Raw genomic sequence first — 13,114 nt, forward strand, 5'->3', positions numbered from 1 at the left:
GAATGGATAAAGAAGATGTGGCATGTATACACAATGGAATATTAGCCATAAAACAGAATGAAATCTTGCCATTTGAGACAACATGGATGGACCTAAAGGGTATTATTCCAAGTGAAATAAGTCAAGCAGAGAAAGACAAATACCATATGATTTTGCTTATATGTGGAATCTAAAAAACAAAACAAATGAACAAACATAACAAAACAGAAATTGAATCATAGATATAGAGAACAAACAGGTGGTTGCCAGAGGGGAGTTGGGTGGGGGGATGAGTAAAATAGGTGAGAGAGATTAAGAGTTACAAACTTCCAGTTACGAAATAAATGAGTCATGGGGATGAAATGTACAGCATGGGGAATATAGTCAATAATACTGTAATAACCTTGTAAAGTGACAGATGGTAACTAGACTTATTGTGTGATCATTCTGTAATGTATAAAAATATTGAATTATTATGTTGTACACCTGGAACTAATATAGTGTTGTAGGTCAGTTATACTTAAATTTTTCAAAAAAAGTAGCAGCATGAGAATTTAATTTTGGCCAATACTGTGGGCCACTAAAACATGGGCCATTCATTAATGGTGTCTTCGTGGTCACTCATTGACTCTTCCCCAGATCTGGGTCCCACATATTAGAAAGGATGAGCACCCTGGTCATGTTTGGTGGTTACCTTTTATATGCACACTGGGGGTTGTGTGTGGGAAAACTGGAGCCTGATCCCATCCTGACATTAGCAAGCAGAGGTGGGGGAGTGGGGAACATAGGACTGGCCTGCCCCAGTCTCCATCACCAGATGGACATCCTGTTCTCCTCCTCTTCTCCCCGAAAGTTATTGCTTTCTGGAGTAAGAGGTGAAGGAGGTGCATTATGGGCCTAATCTCTCGGAGTCCCTGAGTTTTTTTTCTCCATGATCCTTCTCTAATTTTACAAGACACCCCCAAACACACCTTAGCTTTTGCATTATTAATGAGAAATTCTTTTTGTGGGTACAGTATGTCATATAATGTTCATATTTTTCAGACAAGCAAAGCAAAAGTGCTTCCTTAGAAAATGATTTTTGTCCTGTTGGAAGGTAGAATATTTCTGACACACAGCCATCATTTATTTAAGCTAAACAAAGAAGCCACCTCTTGGAAATTTTATATTCCAGATGCCTGCTGTCCGTCCAAGAGTGAATATTCAAATCTAAAAACTTTATTATTTTAAAAAATATCTCTGCCAGAACTTCTATCAAGAGCCAGTCATATGTCTAAGTGTTTCACTGAATCTGTCATATCTTTGTTGGTAGGATGCACCACTATTTTCTATAACACTAAGGAAGAAGAACGCTGCCACTTAACCTATGATACCATGAGATTTCAGAGATGTTATAATGTGAAAAAAAATGAATTATAGAATTGATATAAAATGGTGTATCTTTAGATGGAAGGCAGAGATTTTCCTTTTTAGTCTTAAAAGATTCAATAGGAGAAAGGATGAGGAATTCGGGGTTAGGCTGAAGTTTGATCCCATCCCGCTCTTACGAGCCATGTGACTCTGGGAAGTGATGTTTCTTTAAACTCTGTTTTCTTCTTTTTTTTTTTTCATCTGTAAAATGGAATCACACCCACCTCAACTAGGTTGAGGTGAAGAATAAACAATTTACTGAGTATAATGCTTCTACCCTAATGCCTGTCAGATGGTGTATATTTAACAAAAATTAGTTTCTCTTCCCCTTATTTAAACCAATCTGTTTTTAGTATTAATATCGATCAGTTTCCTCTTGTTTCAGTCCTCTGACATGTAGGCATGGTTCCACATGGAGATGCCTTATACTGAGGAGTTTTGGTTAGAGCAGAGCATTGCTCTTTCTTACCGTTGCTGTCTCCTTGTTCTTTGTCCTCGTTTCCACCCTGCTGGTGGAAATGTAGACTTCAGTGATTAATTACTCGGACTGCTTTGCACCAAGACCTATGCAGGGTGGGGTCATTTGCCTCTGGATATCTCATCTAGTCTTTGATTTTACCTCCTTTTGACCAGGGATCAAACCCGTGTCCCCTGCAGTGGAAGCATGGAGCCTTAACCACTGAACCGCCAGGGAAGTCCCCCTTTTGCTTCCATCTTAGCCTCGGATTGCCTGTAAATCTCTTATGGGCCCCTAATTTTATGCTTGGTTGAATATCCACATATGATCACAAAAAGAGCACCTCTCATTTCTCCTGTTATGGAAAGTAGCTTGGCTCAACAAGGTTATTCCCCATATTCGGTGTCTTCCTCTTACATAATGCTGTAGACTGTTGTTGAATATTGCCTGTTCATCTTCTTGTTTTTCTCCAATAATATTATAATCATATTCTCTTTAACTCATTTTATCTTCTCTGACTTCATCTAACTTCATTGTGTCTTCACCAACTCTACTGTCTTTATGAAATTACCTCTTCAAAGGGATTCACTTTATTTCATTGCTTCAGAAATTACAGCATCCACCTTCTCTAAAGGTGCCCCCTCCAAAAAATAAAACCAAAGAAAAGCAAAGAAAGAAAGAAATGAAGGAAGGAAGGGAGGGAGGAAGGAAGGAAGAAAGGAAAGCAACTTTTTTCCACTCTGTCTGGGTTTTGTGGTTTGGTATGTCTTGCATTTCTACTGTTTTGAATATTTGATATTATTAATTTAGTAAAAGTGTAAACAAAGGTAAATCATATTTTAGAGGGCAGCAAATATGAACAGAAAATAAAAAGAAATTCATTTATTGTATGAGAATGCTATTCTATTCACTAGCAATAAGAACTTATCAAGATGACACAATTTTGTGTTTAATGAATTGAGGAGGGTGTGAAAGAGAAAGTGGTAATTTATTTAAATTATTCGAAATTTAGTGAACAGGGCACACCTGTCTTTTTAGGGGGACTGTATATCTTAACTAAAAACTATATAGAAAAAACTGTCACACATGAAAATAAATTGTTGGAATCCCTTTGATTCAGTATATTTCACTGACTTCTAATGTAAACTTTAATAAAGGGATAGAAAGAATAAAACTGAATGTTCATATTTTAATTGATAAATGAAAAGACAGACAGATATGCAGATAGGTAGGTAGGTATATACAGTCAGAATCAAATAGGTAGAGATAGTTCACCAACAGGGTAAATGGGTAATTTTGGTATTTCTCATGATGGACTATTATGCAATCATGAAAATGAGAATATGGAAAGCTAAAAATACATACACAAAACCCATTATAAATGTTATGTAGAGAAAAGAATATGTCTGTTGATTAGTATGAATGTAAGTAACCATAAACAGAACTGATTTTTAACCATCATCATTTAATAAGTGTTGTTTGAGGATCGACTATGTGTCATAGTCTTTTAGGTGCTGCAGTCTTAGTGGTAAGCACAATAGACAAGTACCAGCTCTCAGGAACTTGTATTCTAAGCAGGAGAAGCAAACAATCAAATAAATGATAGAAACATCAGATTGTGATAAGTGAGTGCCAGGCAGAGAATTAAGATGAAGTGGGAGGGAGTGTCCAGAGAACAAGGTGAAGTTGGGCAGTCAGAAAAGGCCATTTGAAGGAGTTTTTTGTCGTTTCTTTTTCTCTGTCATGTCTTCAAAATTCTTCAGTGTTTTTACAATTCAAAAGTATATTTCAGAAGGTATTTATTTTTTATTTTATTTTTTTTGAATTTTATTTTATTTATTTTTTTATACAGCAGGTTCTTATTAGTTATCCATTTTATACATATTAATGTATATATGTCAATCCCAATCTCCTAATTTATCATACCATCATCCCCCCACCACTTTCCCCCCTTGGTGTCCATACGTTTGTTCTCTACATCTGTGTCTCAATTTCTGCCCTGCAAACTGGTTCTTCTGTACCATTTTTCTAGGTTCTACATATATGCGTTAATATATGATATTTGTTTTTCTCTTTCTGACTTATGTCACTCTGTATGACACTCTCTAGATTAAGTAAATTTCTCCATTTCTTCCAGGTTGTCCATTTTATTGGCATAGAGTTGCTTGTAGTAGTCTCTTAGGATACTTTGTATTTCTGCGGTGTCTGTTGTAACTTCTCCTTTTTCATTTCTAATTTTATTGATTTGAGTCCTCTCCCTCTTTTGCTTGATGAGTCTGGCTGATGGTTTATCAATTTTGTTTATCTTCTCAAAGAACCAGCTTTTAGTTTTATTGATCTTTGCCATTGTTTTCTTTGTTTCTATTTCATTTATTTCTTCTCTGATCTTTATGATTCCTTTCCTTCTACTAACTTTGGGTTTAGTTTGTTCTTCTTCCTCTAGTTCCTTTAGGTGTAAGGTTAGATTGTTTATTTGAGATGTTTGTTGTTTCTTGAGGTAGGATTGTATTGCTATAAACTTCCCTCTTAGAACTGCTTTTGCTGCATCCCATAGGTTTTGGGTCGTTGTGTTTTCATTGTCATTTGTTTCTAGGTATTTTTTGATTTCCTCTTTGATTTCTTCAGTGATCTCTTGGTTATTTAGTAACGTATTGTTTAGCCTCCATGTGTTTGTGTTTTTTACGGTTTTTTCCCTGTAATTGATTTCTAATCTCATAACGTTGTGGTCAGAAAAGATGCTTGATATTTCAGTTTTCCTAAATTTACTGAGGCTTGATTTGTGACCCAAGATGTGATCTAGCCTGGAGAATGTTCCATGCGAACTTGAGAAGAAAGTGTAATCTGCTGTTTTTGGATGGAATGTCCTATAAATATCAATTAAATCTATCTGGTCTATTGTGTCATTTAAAGCTTGTGTTTCCTTATTTTCTATTTGGATGATCTGTCCATTGGTGTAAGTGAGGTGTTAAAGTCCCCCACTATTATTGTGTTACTGTCGATTTCCTCTTTTATAGCTGTTAGCAGTCGCCTTATGTATTGAGGTGCTCCTCTGTTGGGTGCATATATATTTATAATTGTTATATCTTCTTCTTGGATTGATCCCTTGATCATTATGTAGTGTCCTTCCTTGTCTCATGTAACATTCTTTATTTTAAAGTCTATTTTATCTGATACAAGTATTGCTACTCCAGCTTTCTTTTGATTTCCATTTGCATGGAATATCTTTTTCCATCCCCTCACTTTCAGTCTGTGTCCCTAGGTCTGAAGTGGGTCTCTTGTGGACAGCATATACATGGGTCTTGTTTTTGTATCCATTCAGTGAGCCTGTGTCTTCTGATTGGAGCATTTGATCCATTCACATTTAAGGTAATTATCGATATGTATGTTCCTATGACCATTTTCTTAATTGTTTTGGGTTTGTTTTTGTAGGTCCTTTTCTTCTCTTGTGTTTCCCACTTAGAGAAGTTCCGTTAGCATTTGTTGTAGAGCTGGTTTGGTGGTGCTGAATTCTCTCAGCTTTTGCTTGTCTGTAAAGCTTTTGATTTCTCCATCAAATCTGAATGAGATCCTTGCCGGGCAGAGTAATCTTGGTTGTAGGTTCTTCCCTTTCATCACTTGAAATATGTCTTGCCACTCCCTTCTGGCTTGTAGAGTTTCTGCTGAGAAATCAGCTGTTAACCTTATGGGAGTTCCCTTGTATGTTATTTGTCGTTTTTCCCTTGCTGCTTTCAATAATTTTTCTTTGTCTTTAATTTTTGCCAATTTGATTACTATGTGTCTCGGCATGTTTCTCCTTGGGTTTATCCTGTATGGGACTCTCTGCGCTTCCTGGACTTGGGTGGCTATTTCCTTTCCCATGTTAGGGAAGTTTTCGACTATAATCTCTTCAAATATTTCCTCTGGTCCTTTCTCTCTCTCTTCTCCTTCTGGGACCCCTATAATGCAAATGTTGTTGTGTTTAATGTTGTCCCAGAGGTCTCTTAGGCTGTCTTCATTTCTTTTCATTCTTTTTTCTTTTTTTTTTTTTGTTCTTTTATTTATTTATTTATGACTGTGTTGGGTCTTCGTTTCTGTGCAAGGGCTTTCTCTAGTTGTGGCAAGTGGGGACCACTCTTCATCGCGGTGCGCGGGCCTCTCACCATCGTGGCCTCTCTTGTTGCGGAGCACAGGCTCCAGACGCGCAGGCTCAGTAATTGTGGCTCACGGGCCCAGTTGCTCCGCGGCATGTGGGATCTTCCCAGACCAGGGCTCGAACCCGTGTCCCCTGCATTGGCAGGCAGACTCTCAACCACTGTGCCACCAGGGAAGCCCCATTCTTTTTTCTTTATTCTGTTCCACAGCAGTGAATTCCACCATTCTGTCTTCCAGGTCACCTGTTCTTCTGCCTCAGTTATTCTGCTATTGATTCCTTCTAGTGTATTTTTCATTTCGGTTATTGTATTGTTCATCTCTGTTTGTTTGTTCTGTAATTCTTCTAGGTCTTTGTTAAACATTTCTTGCATCTTCTCGATCTTTGCCTCCATTCTTTTTCCGAGATCCTGGATATCTTCACTATCAGTATTCTGAATTCTTTTTCTGGAGTGTTGCCTATCTCCACTTCATTTAGTTGTTTTCTTGGGGCTTTATCTTGTTACTTCATGTGGTACATAGCCCTCTGCCTTTTCATCTTGTCTATCTTTCTGTGAATGTGGTTTTTGTTCCACAGGCTGCAAGATTGTAGTTCTTGCTTCTGCTGTCTGCCCTCTAGTGGATGACGCTATCTAAGAGGCTTGTGCAGGCTTCCTGATGGGAGGGACTGGTGGTGGGTAGAGCTGGCTGTTGCTGTGGTGGGCAGAGCTCAGTAAATCTTTAATCTGCTTGTCTGCTGATGGGTGGGGCTGAGTTCCCTCCCTGTTGGTTGTTTGGCCTGAGGTGACCCAACACTGGAGCCTACCCGGGCTCTTTGGTGGGGCTAATGGTGGACTCTGGGAGGGCTCACGCCAAGGCGTACTTCCCAGAACTTCTGCTGCCAGTGTCCTTGTCCTCACGGTGAGCCACAGCCACCCCCTGCCTCTGCAGGAGACCCTCCAACACTAGTAGGTAGGTCTGGTTCAGTCTCCCCTGGGGTCACTGCTCCTTCCCCTTGGTCCTGATGTGCACACTACTTTGTGTGTGCCTTCCAAGAGTGGAGTCTCTGTTTCCCCCAGTCTTGTCGATGTCCTGCAATCAAATCCCGCTAGCCTTCAAAGTCTGATTCTCTAGGAATTGCTCCTCCTGTTGCCGGACCCCCGGGTTGGGAAGCCTGACGTGGGGCTCAGAACCTTCCCTCCAGTGGGTGCACTTCTGTGGTATAAGTGTTCTCCAGTTTGTGAGTCACCCACCCAGCAGTTTTGGGGTTTGATTTTATTGTTATTGCGCCCCTCCTACCATCTCATTGTGGCTTCTCCTTTGTCTTTGGATGTGGGGTATTTTTTTTGGTGAGTTCCAGTGTCTTCCTGTCAATGATTGTTCAGCAGTTAGTTGTGATTCCGGCACTCCCGCAAGAGGGAGTGAGAGCATGTCCGTCTACTCCGCCATCTTGAACCAATCTCTCAGAAGTTATTTAAAGTGATAACTAGTTACCTATTTTCTTAAAATCTTATTTGGATTCCACAGAAGGAATTTAGAATAGTGGGCCTCAAACTGCTTCACATTCGAATCACATGAGAGTTTTTAAAAATGCATGTTTTCTTAAAAGAAAGAAAAATTATGTGTCTGCTTCATTGAATAAGTTTTAATGATGTTTTTTACCATCTTATGACTTGGATTGTTCCTGTCATAAACGTAGATTCACTCCAGCTGTTTCCTGAAAAATGCAAAAGTGTAACTTTAAGTTTCATTTCCTGCACAGATAAAAGCACAGAGAGTTGTTGATAGATCCCTGGGCAGCCCTTTCCCTGCAGAAGCTGATGAAAAATGGTGCCCAATAGTTATGCTATGAGTGCTTTTTGACATTTTAGGGGGCCAGTTACTTCTCCCTTCCTTGATCTCACCTGGTTCCTGGAGTAATACTACTCCTGTCTGATGCTGCAGCCCGCAAATTTGTTTCTACCATATTGGCTGTTCTAGTTGTTCCTATCAAAGCTGAGGAAATACTGTTTTGAAGATCAAAAACACTGTAAAAGCCACACACAGTTGTCAGTAAGTTGTTAGAATGCCAATAAGTTGGCAGTGAAACACCTGAACCCTAGCTCTTCAGTGAAAAGAAGTGTCCAAACTTTCCAATATCCTCTTGACTGCTCACCAGTGACAGCAGATTAATGCATTAATTAAATTTAATGATGTAAATTCGATAAAGGCAGGAATTTTTGTCTGTGTTGTTCACTGCTTATATCCTCATCACTTAGAACCAGTTCCAAGTGCAATAGATATTTGAATTTGTTAAATGAAAGTACCCTGTGCCTATCTGTGCCTGCAGGTTTTAGACCACCCACTGTTCTAGGTTATTTCTTGCCCTGTTTCTCAAACCATCGGTCATCTCACTACCATCTTTTACAACCAAACATTCCCAAAGCAGAATCTTCTCTCACAGCTTAAATGTTTTCATGTCACATTCAATTTTCAGTGAATTGCAGTCTTTCTTCTCGTCTTAATACCTTTCTAAAATTGTTTCCCCTAATACCGCTAGTGACAACCTGATAGCTGTATCCAGTGAGCTCTATTCAATCCCTGTTCTTTCGGATTTCTCAACAACACTGCTCTGCTTCCTCCTGGCCCTTTGAGATGCTTGTCCTTCCTTAGCTTCCAAAACAGGACGTTCTCTTAAATCCCTTTCCTACTTTCTTTGACATCCTCAATTTCATCTTCACTAATTTCACTTTCTCAGACAGCCAGATGTGAGCATTCCTTACAAGGTGTCACTCTCCCCTGGGAACTCTCATTCATTCCCATAACTTAACCAATTTTAGGTGAATTCCTCATGCAGTGCCATGTTCTTTCAATCCTGTTCTCTCATCTGATTTTCAAGCTTGCATTTCCAACGATTTGCAATGCATATCATAATGAATCTTCAATCTATGATGTGAAATCATAGAACTGCTCCATTCTGAGCTCATGATCCAATTCCCATGCTTCTCCTTTCTCAGCTTCCTATCTCTCTCTTTTAGCATCGTCACCATCTAATGCCCTTCCTACTTCCCATCATCCAAACCCAAAGCTGAGAGATGTTTTGATTTCTTTCTCTTTTTCACTCCTTATATCTAATAAATTACTTCACATTTATTAAGTCCTTTCTACCCCCAAATGTCTAAAATATAGCCCCCCACCTTTATTTCTAGTCTTTAATTCAGGTCTAGTTCCTTGTTTACTCCTACTGTCTCACTTGTTTTCTAAACTATTAATTGTAATTTCTTTCTTCCCTACTCAGTTCACCTCCAATGATTCTCTAATGCTTATGGATTAAAGTCCAGATGCCATGGGCATTTAAGACCCTGCATAGTGTGGTTCCAGCCTTTGTCTGTTGCCTTAAGTTAATTACACCCTGATTTAACCATGATCCATCTAGGCTATTCTGATTGGCTGTGAACACAACTAGAATGTTTCTGTTTCATCCTGTATAGGTATTGTTCCTCCTACCTGGAATGTTCTTTTTCTCTTATTATATAATTTCTACTTATTCTCTAAGATTCAACTCAAATCCCTTCTATTCCATGAGATTTCCTTGTAATATCCTAGCCTTCATTGACCTTGTTCCTATAATATTATGGAGCAATTATTTTGTGCTAGGCATTAGAGCCTTTTACTGATATTTAGTCCTTCCTGGCTATCTTATGTCACTTATCATCTCTTTTTAAATTATTTTTATTGGAATATAATTCACACATCTTTTAAAGTTTTTTTTTAAAGACACCAATTGTACTTGAACATTTGTTACTTTTTTTAAAAATTAATTAATTAATTAATTAATTTTTGGCTGTGTTGGGTCTTCGTTTCTGTGCAAGGGCTTTCTCTAGTTGTGACAAGTGGGGGCCACTCTTCATCGTGGTGCGCGGGCCTCTCACTATTGCTGCCTCTCTTGTTGCGGAGCACAGGCTCCAGACGCGCAGGCTCAGTAGTTGTGGCTTACGGGCCTAGTTGCTCCGCGGCATGTGGGATCTTCCCAGACCAGGGCTCGAACCTGTGTCCCCTGCATTGGCAGGCAGATTCTCAACCACTGTGCCACCAGGGAAGCCCTTAAAGTTTTTTTAATATAGTCACAAAATTATGCAACCATCATTGCACCATTATATAATTACAGAATATTTTCATCATGCCAAAGGAAACCTAATTAACAGTCACTTTCTGTTTCTCCTGCCCCCCCTGTCTCCTGCCTATATCTGTTTTTTGTTTTTATGGATTTACCTATTATGGGCATTTCATATAAATGGAATCATATAATATACAGTTTCTTATATCTGACTTCTTGTACTTAAAATGATATTTTTAAGGCTCATGTATGTTATGACATGTACTGGTACATCATTCCTTTCATGGCTGAAGAATGTTTCATTATATAGATATACCACATTTTCTTTATCTATTCATCAGTTGATAGACTTCTGGATTGTTTCCACTTTTTGCCTATTATGAATAACGCTCCTATGAACATTTGTATAAAAGTTTGTGTGTGATCCTGTGTTTTCACTTTTCATAGGTATATACCTAGTAGTGGACTACTGAGCCTTACCTTTTGTTTGTTTGTTTGTTTATAGCAGCTTTATTCATAATTGCTAAAACTTGGTTACAACCAAGATGGCCTTCAGTAGGTGAATGGATACATAAACAGTGGTACATCCAGACAATGGAATACTATTCAGCACTGAAAAGAAATCCTGTATGATTTCAATTATATGACAGTTCTGGAAAAGACAAAACTATGGAGACAGGAAAAAGATCAGTGGTGGCCAGGGGTTGAGGGAAGGAAGGATGAGTAGGCAGAACATAGAGGATTTTTAGTGCGGTGAACTATTTATTCTGTGTGATATTATAATTGGTGGGTGCGTGTCATTATGCATTTATACATTTGTCAAAACCCAAAGAATGTACAACACCAAGAGTAAACCCTAATGTAATCTATGGACTTTGGGTGATTATGATGTGTCAGTTTAGGTTCATCAATTGTAACAAATGTTCCACTCTGGCAGGGGATGTTGATAATGGTGTGTGTGTGGGCACAGGGGGTTAATGGAAAATCTGTGTACCTTCTGTTCGATTTTGCTATGAAACTAAAACTGCTCTGAAAAATAAAGCCCACTGAAAAATAAATAAATAAAAGAGAAAATAGAGATGGGTACAACCCCTGCCCTAATGAAGTATAGTTGCTAGCATGTATTACATTTGAAGAGAAGAAAAAAAAATCATAAGTACTTTTAAGACATTTTTTAAAAAGTTGATTCTAGAATGAGCCTTACCTTATAGTAACTCTATGTTTAGCTTTTTGAGGAACTGCCAAACAGTTTTTCAAAGCAGCTACACCATTTTACATTACCACTAGCAATGTATGAGGGTTCTAATTTTTCCAAATCCTCACCAAGCTTGTTACTTTCGTTTTGATTATAAGCATCCCCATGGGTGTGAAGTCATATCTCATTGTGGTTTTGATTTGCATTTCCCTAGTGACTAGTGATGAGCGTCTTTTCATATGCTTATTGACCATTTGTATATTTTCTTTGGACAAATATATATTCAAATCCTTTGCCCAAGTTTAAATGTGTTATTTGTCTTTTTATTGCTGAGCTGTAAGCTTTCTTTATACTTTCTGGATACTAGACCCTTATCAGATATATAATTTGCAGATATTTTCTCCCCTTTTGTAGGTTGTTTTCACTTTCTTTACAGTGCCCTTTGAAGCACAAAAGTTTTTAATTTTGATGATGTTCACTTTTTAATTTGTTTATGCTTTTGTTGTCATACCTAAGAAACCATTGCCTAACCCCAGGTTATGAAGTTTATACCTATGTTTTCTTCTAAGAGTTTTGTAGTTTTAGCTCTTATATTTAGGCCTCTGATCCATTTTGAGTTAACTTTTGTATGTGATATGAGGTAAGTGTCCAATTTCATTCTTTTTTGCATGTGGCTACCCAGTTTTCCCACCACAGTTTTTTGAAAGATTATTCTTTTCCCATTGAATTTTCTTGGATCCCTACTGCTTATCTTTTAACACATATGGTTTTTATCACCTCTAGTTAGGCAGTAAGATTTTTGAGGGCAGGGGTGTTTTCTTATATTTAGGTATACCCTCTGTACTTAATAGGATGCCATACCCATAGTAGGTGCCTGATGGATATATTACTAATGTCTGTCTTTCCAACCAGATAGTAAGCTCTAAAATGAGAGGACTTTGCTTATTTTTGCTTACCGGTAGGCTGGGATCAGTAAGTACTTTTGGATGATTGAATTAATGATTTCCCAATGATGAGTTTGTGTCTTACTTTAGGATTTTTGTTCTCCCTTGCAGCAGGATGCATACTAGGTAAGAGTAATTTTCTTACAATAAGTCACCAAGGGAAGAGGTGAGCAAGGGGCAAACGTGACTCCATGGGAAAATCCTAGCTTAGCTTTGATTTTGCCACCATATGATTCTTCCATATTCATTTTATATTGCTTGGTCCTCTTTAGCTCAGAACATATAACCAGGTTTTGAATGAAAGGAAACCCCTTTAAGGTTTACAGACTTAGGAAAATTTCCGATTTGTGTTTTAGGTTATGTACCAAGAATTTAAAACAAATCAAATCCAAGCTACCATTTCTGTGTATTGGATTTTGCTCTTCTCAAAGTGTAATAAAAATGAATTTCCTGGTTTTTAACAAGTGCCAGTACTTCCTATTGGTGGACTTCGACAAGGCCTAATGTGTGAAACCACATTTTGAATAATGAGAACAGGAAATATGTTTCTTTCTTGCTCATGGTTTCTGCAGCTATAAAAGTGATTTGCAAAAAAAAAAAAAAGAAAAAAAGGAAATACGCTAAGTATCCAATTATAGAGGAAGGGTGAATTATTCTATATTGATTCAGTGAAGTGCTAAGTTGCAACTAAAAATAATACTTAAGAAAATTATATACCAGTAAAGAAACATATTTATGATATAAATTTAAGTCTAAAAAGATTACATTGTGCAGTGATTGCAACTGGATAAAATTATGTACTGTTGTGAACTAAGGTGATCAACCATCCTGGTTTGCCTCGGACTATCTGGTTTTTAGCACTAAAAGTCCTGTATCCCAGGAAATCTCCCAGTCCTGAGCAGAGTGGGGTGGTCTGTCACCCTACT

The sequence above is a fragment of the Balaenoptera borealis genome, assembly GCF_965194805.1.
Source record: "Balaenoptera borealis genome assembly, chromosome: 11".
Classification (NCBI taxonomy): domain Eukaryota; kingdom Metazoa; phylum Chordata; class Mammalia; order Artiodactyla; family Balaenopteridae; genus Balaenoptera; species Balaenoptera borealis.